The sequence below is a fragment of the Cupressus sempervirens genome, chromosome 3, assembly GCF_028749045.1.
Source record: "Cupressus sempervirens isolate cs-2001-9-10 chromosome 3, ASM2874904v1, whole genome shotgun sequence".
NCBI classification, from domain to species: domain Eukaryota; kingdom Viridiplantae; phylum Streptophyta; class Pinopsida; order Cupressales; family Cupressaceae; genus Cupressus; species Cupressus sempervirens.
Window position 1 is genome coordinate 653,917,740 of NC_143120.1, and position 5,978 is coordinate 653,923,717.

Below are 5,978 nucleotides of genomic sequence, written 5' to 3' on the forward strand. Positions count from 1 at the left end.
ATTCTCTTCCTCTAAGCATCTTCTTATCTTCCACACATTCTCACACATTCAATCCTCAACTTGACCTTATACTTATATCATATACAGTGCTAAGTCAGCTTGAATACAACTTATAACAACTCTTCATCTCTTTGGTCGACTCAAACCAACAAACAAATCCATTGAACTCAATATGCCAAAACAAAAAAAATCCTTTGTTAGCCGACCTAGCTCGGTAGACACTAACTCTGAAATGATTTTCCTATATTAACCAAGTGAACTCGATTAGCACTACAACTTGGTAAACTTCCTTTAGTAACTGAGTGAGCTCGATTAACGCTAGTTCCATCCAACTTTCCTTTGTTAACCGAGTGAGCTCAATTAATACTGAACTTCTATGAACTTCTCTTTGGTGCTCAAGTGAACTCTGTAGACACTGTCTTTTAAACTTGGTTAACACTATAATGCTTGACAAACACATGAAACTGTCTTCATTGCCCCGAGTGAGGTCGGTAGACACTAACGGGTAAAGATATGACATTTTGTGTAACATCAAAGACAATATACAATTGATCAATTGTTTTCAACAACATAAACACTAGTGTGGCTTATGGACAAACTCATATCATACTTCAATATTTAATGAGTTATTATTGATATTATTGTTAAAGAATTTAGTGTGTAGAACATGTTTCTTTCACCATGAGACATTAGTTGTTCAATTAGTAAAGAATTTAGTCTATGGAGTATGCTTCTTTGATTCAATAGTACAATTAATTAAGACTATGATATGTAGAGCCCTCTTTAACTTTTATGTTTTATTATGAAGTGTAATGGTTTCTATATGTAATTCTCTTCATACTACTTGTATATAGTTTTTAATTTCAACTTTCTTAAGTTTTTAATTTTAAGTTTCTTTAGTTAGTGGATATTTGGTCTGTGGTCTTGGCCTTGCTTGATCTTGCATTTATAGCATTTTTTATACCATGGATAATGGGCTCTGACATGTTTGCATTTTAGACCTCTATTTTTAGATACATGCACATTAGGTCTTTGTTTTCCCTTAGTCTCCATACATCATAACTAATTTCTTTAAAAGTCGATTGAGTTATTTGAAATTTCTCTTTTTCCAATTTGGTTTAGCTATATAAAATATGCTCGATTTCAAAAATCACAACTATTAGATTGGACTGGATATGATCCGACATTCTTAATAGATGACTTAAACATCACACACTAAGGCTTGATTCCTAGGCTAAAAGTGTTAAATAGTCGAAGTTGACTATTTTTCCAAGCTTAATTTCTTCCTTAGTATGTGATGTTTAAAGGTGGCCCATTCTTTAGCGCCTCATAATTGTTCTTTTCTAGATAATCACCTTTATAGAGTTTGTATTATAGCAACATATCTCTTTCTGTTAAACAATCTCTAGATGAGATGAGTAGAATAACTTTTATTGTTTCGCTATGCATATGATAATATATAAACTTTTCTCATCTGAAAAAAGGTATACTAAATCCATTTAATAGAAGACATGTATTTATGATTAGAATAAATAGAAAGCAAAGACAACATGTACTATTTTATTTGGAGCCCTTCAATGCATCCTTTCCTCATGTATCCATCTTTCATCCTTTGAGCTCCTCGAGACTCTTATGTGATAAAGAAAGTATGCAACCCTTTTAGATTTCTTCAGACGATAGAGCTACCAGGGATAGGTTTATTATTTTCCAATGACTCATATGATCACAACAACATGCACACATTTGGCATCATCATCTTTCCATTGGTGCTATTCAATGCGTGCATTGATGACAACCGACTATTTGCCTTTCCAAATGGATTTGTCATCTCCATAGTGTTGCATTGCATTCTTAAGCGACAACTTGAGAAATTGAGTAAGAACCATGATAATAACAACTTGAGGCTTTGGCTAGAGTTATCAAGAATCCAATAAGAATTGATCTTGTTAGCATTCAATCTACATATTCTAATGCTTAATCCTTTTCTATGTGAAGTTGCTTGCAAAAGCTTGTCCATGTCCAAGAGAAGCATGTGAAGCCTCATTCAGCCAAAGTGCATTCGCAATACTTACTTTTTTCTTATCTCCCTCCCTTATATTAGTTAATAATAAAACAACATAATATGCCTATACCATGCAATACCCAATATTTATTAGATTTAAATGGCCTAGTTCCTTTTGGGTCACACATGAGATAAATGCCTTTCATTCGGTAAACATAGCTACTACAAAGAAATAAGGCCCTATTTTGGTTAGCTTTCATTTCCAACATTTGCCATCACTTCATTTTATACGAACTCTTCAAGCTGAAAAGAACCTTGACAAAGCTGCCAAATTCATTGAGCATATTCAGCATAAGTGAAGAACAGTCTCCAAAATTCTCATGCCAAATGCAAGAAAAATCATGATCAACATCAACGTCGTACATCATTTCACTGCATCAATACATTGTCTTCAACTAGTATGACTTTGAAGTTTCACCCGTGTGCTTGTTAGAAATCTAAGAGAATTCTCGGTTCAGCATCACAATGTTTTTCCTTTATTGAGCTTCGCCTCTTGTTTAGAACATAAAACTTAAGAACTATGGACTGAATAAGAATTGAAAAAACAAAGAGACATGAAAGGCCTCCCTCCCAAGTTCAAAACCAGTCATGTAATGAGCGCCGTTGCCGGGGATCGAACCCGGGTCACCCGCGTGACAGGCGGGAATACTCACCACTATACTACAACGACTTATTTGTTTTGTTATTTAACGCATTCTTTGTTCACGGTAGTTTTCTGCTTTCGTAGTTTTCAAAGCAGTCAAATCTGCCCACTATCATCCTATGTAAACAAACTTTCATCTTAGTCTGCACCGATGGCGTTCTTCTGAACTTCATACTCATATTTTCGTTTCTTCTTTTAATTTGCAATGTACTACTAGTTACCATTCTCTTCTCTTACAAACACAAAAGTTGGACAGTCTTCAATTAGCACTAATTATTGAAGCCTAAAACATAGAGAGTCCTTCCACACTGCTCCATCTGCTCGGAAAGCCACACCATTGCTAACACTTTTCTTAATCTACTCACCACACGCACTATCTGTGCATGCTCTTCACGTGGACAGATTCTATGAATTGACATTATTCTTTGGGTGGGAATATTTCTTTAGATTTTGGGTTGGACGCGGCTATCCTCTATAGTTGACCAATTTTCAAAAAAATCGAAAATATCATAGATTTATCCGAAAATTTCAGCATTTGATCTTGATGATCTGCATAGTTTATAGTCCAACAGAACAAAAAAATTGGAAAAGTGAATATGGAAAAAAAAATGTTTTGACTTTATTTTGTCTTTAGTGCATTTTGTCTGGAGATTAGCCTGTCCGATCGTGAGAAATTTTCTACAAGTAGAATAGACTATGATTTTGGTCTTTCAAGACATGGATGGGTTTTACAAAATTTTCAAGGCCACAATAGTTTGAATTTGCATTGAAGGGCCTTTGATTTTGCCTAACATTTAGCCATTGATTTTGTAATAGTCAAAAAGTTCATTTTGTATTTATTGTCATATTTATAAGAACAATATTCTAGTAACATAAGTATTTATCCTCTTATCTAATATAAGCTTTAACTTTTTAAAGTGCACAAGTAATCAATATAGACAAATTGGAAAGTTGTAAGTTTTGATCACTCGTCTAAAATCAAATGTAGTTTTTTAAAGAATAAACGATTGTTTCTAATGTTATCGCATCAAATTCTAAATGATGTAATCTATCACATAACATCAAATTCTCTTCTTCTGTTTAATTTTCTCATGACTGATTGGATAATGTAATTGAAAGTATTGAATAAAAACTGCTAAAGAAAATTGTTCATGAAATGTTATAATTTGAAATTTTAGATTGAAAGAGTGTATATTTCTTTGTGCTTGACAAATTGATATTCTGGTTTTCTAATTTTTCTTAATTGATATTTGTTGTATATGTTAGTTGCCAAGAATAGGAATAATTTTTAACTGGTTGGCAAAGACATAATACAAGTACTAATAGTGGTAAATGTACAAGTACTAGAAGGTGCCACTACTCAAGATATAGGTTAGTTTCTTTGCGAGAAACTTGCTTTTCAATAAGTAATTGTTGTATTTAGCCCTACTTTAGTGTGTAATTTAAATAAAATAGAGAAAAGTAATTTAACCAATTTAAAATTGCAGGAAGCTAAGAGTTTAGTGAAACCCTAGCATCTCTCCTATAGTAGCGAACTAGCAAACATAACACCATATGAGTTTAGAAAACCACTGGAGTCTCTCATATCAAGTGTTCTCCACATCCAAGGTACTCCTAAAAAGGATTCAAGTCCTCCTTTTTTTTTAATGCTTCAATAAATTCATCCAAATTTATTGATTGTGGTAGCAAATATTTAGCAAGACACTCAAAATGAATGAGATATGCTCGGATCTAAGTTTTGGTTGTCTGATTACATTCAAATTTTAGAGAAAAAAAATAATGTATAACTTATCTCTTCTCTATTATCTACTAGAAGCATTGTGATTCTTACTTCACTAACAACTAATTTTGATATGTTAAAATATGCTTTTGATCCCATTTGAAATGAGGGAATGAATGTCTACGTTAGTGAACTAGGCATTTGTTTGGTTCCCTAAAATCATAGGACCTAGGTGGGATGCATTTGGTGGAGCTTAAGTTGTATGCCAACACAAATGGTTTCATTTGTTGGAGTGTAATTCTATCTTGTTCACCTATCTTCAATTTTGATCTTGGATTTGTGACCAATTTAGTAAAGTTGTAATATTTACCTCTTTTCCATAAAAGAGTTGACATGGAGGTCTTAATCTCTTGGTTAATATCATATATGAATCACTTAACCATGCCCATCACTATTTTGGCATGGTATTATTAATAGCTATCACATGCAGAATTGAATTTTACAACTCTAAAAGCTATTAGAAACCTTCCTTAACAAAATTATTGAGAAAAGTGCACTAGCTCCCATCTAATATATGTATGTGTGTGTACACACATATACCTCTATTGTAATTAATAATGTAGTAAGAAACACCAAACAAGAATGCAAATATAATATTGTTGATCTCATCTCGATGCTGAAATATAGTTTAGTCAACGACCGCTCAATACTCATGTCCTTCCTTCATTATTGATGTTACTCTACTTAATGGTATGGATACCTTTGAAAATGGTAGGGTGTTAATGTTAAAGTTGTGACTTTCTTAAGAATGTTGTGCTGGGTGTTTCAAAGTGTGAAGTCCTATTCTGACTTCACAGGAGCTATTCACCTTACATATTTGAGTTGAACTTTGACAAATTGACATTTGAAAGAATGAAGTCTTATTTTGACTTCAAAAGAGCTGTTCACCTTCCATCTTTGAGCTGAACTTTGATAGATTGACATTTCAAAGCGTCAAGTCCTATTATGACTCCACGAGAGCTTTTCACCTTCCATCTTTGAGTTGAACTTTGATAGATTGTGGTATTGTTGCTCATGGGTAATTGTAAACTAGTTTGTAATTAAATATACTGGTCCTCATCTAGATTAACAAGAGAGGCCACTGACTTAGAATATTACAGGAATAAATGGATATATCATTTCTCATGTTACTCAATCAAGATTTCTTTTTGTTTGTGTAAGATTTTTTGGCATCAACTTTTCAGATCATACTACATGGTCGATCATTAGGATGCAAGAGACTCAAGAAGAATAAATGAATATGGATCATATAGTATGATTCGAAACGTTGATGCCAAAAAAACTTACAATGAATATGGATCATGTAGTATGATCTGAAACGTTGATGCCAAAATACTTACACAATTGAACTTAGATATTAGAAATGGTTTATATTTAATAATTCTATGGCACATTTTGTCACCTTTTTAGGCACTATAAATATAATAGTTTTTTTTTTCAAAACATTAGCCTCCGTCAGAATTCAGACGGCTATATAATTCATACCGATGGCA

The 5,978-nt window shown here is 32.9% G+C and overlaps 1 non-coding gene across 1 annotated transcript; it reads right to left on the minus strand.

Annotated features, from left to right (window-relative positions):
- Positions 1 to 2,660: 2,660 nt before the first annotated feature.
- TRNAD-GUC (transfer RNA aspartic acid (anticodon GUC)) lies at positions 2,661 to 2,732 on the minus strand. The gene has a single exon. It is a non-coding gene; the product is annotated as a tRNA-Asp (tRNA).
- Positions 2,733 to 5,978: the final 3,246 nt, after the last annotated feature.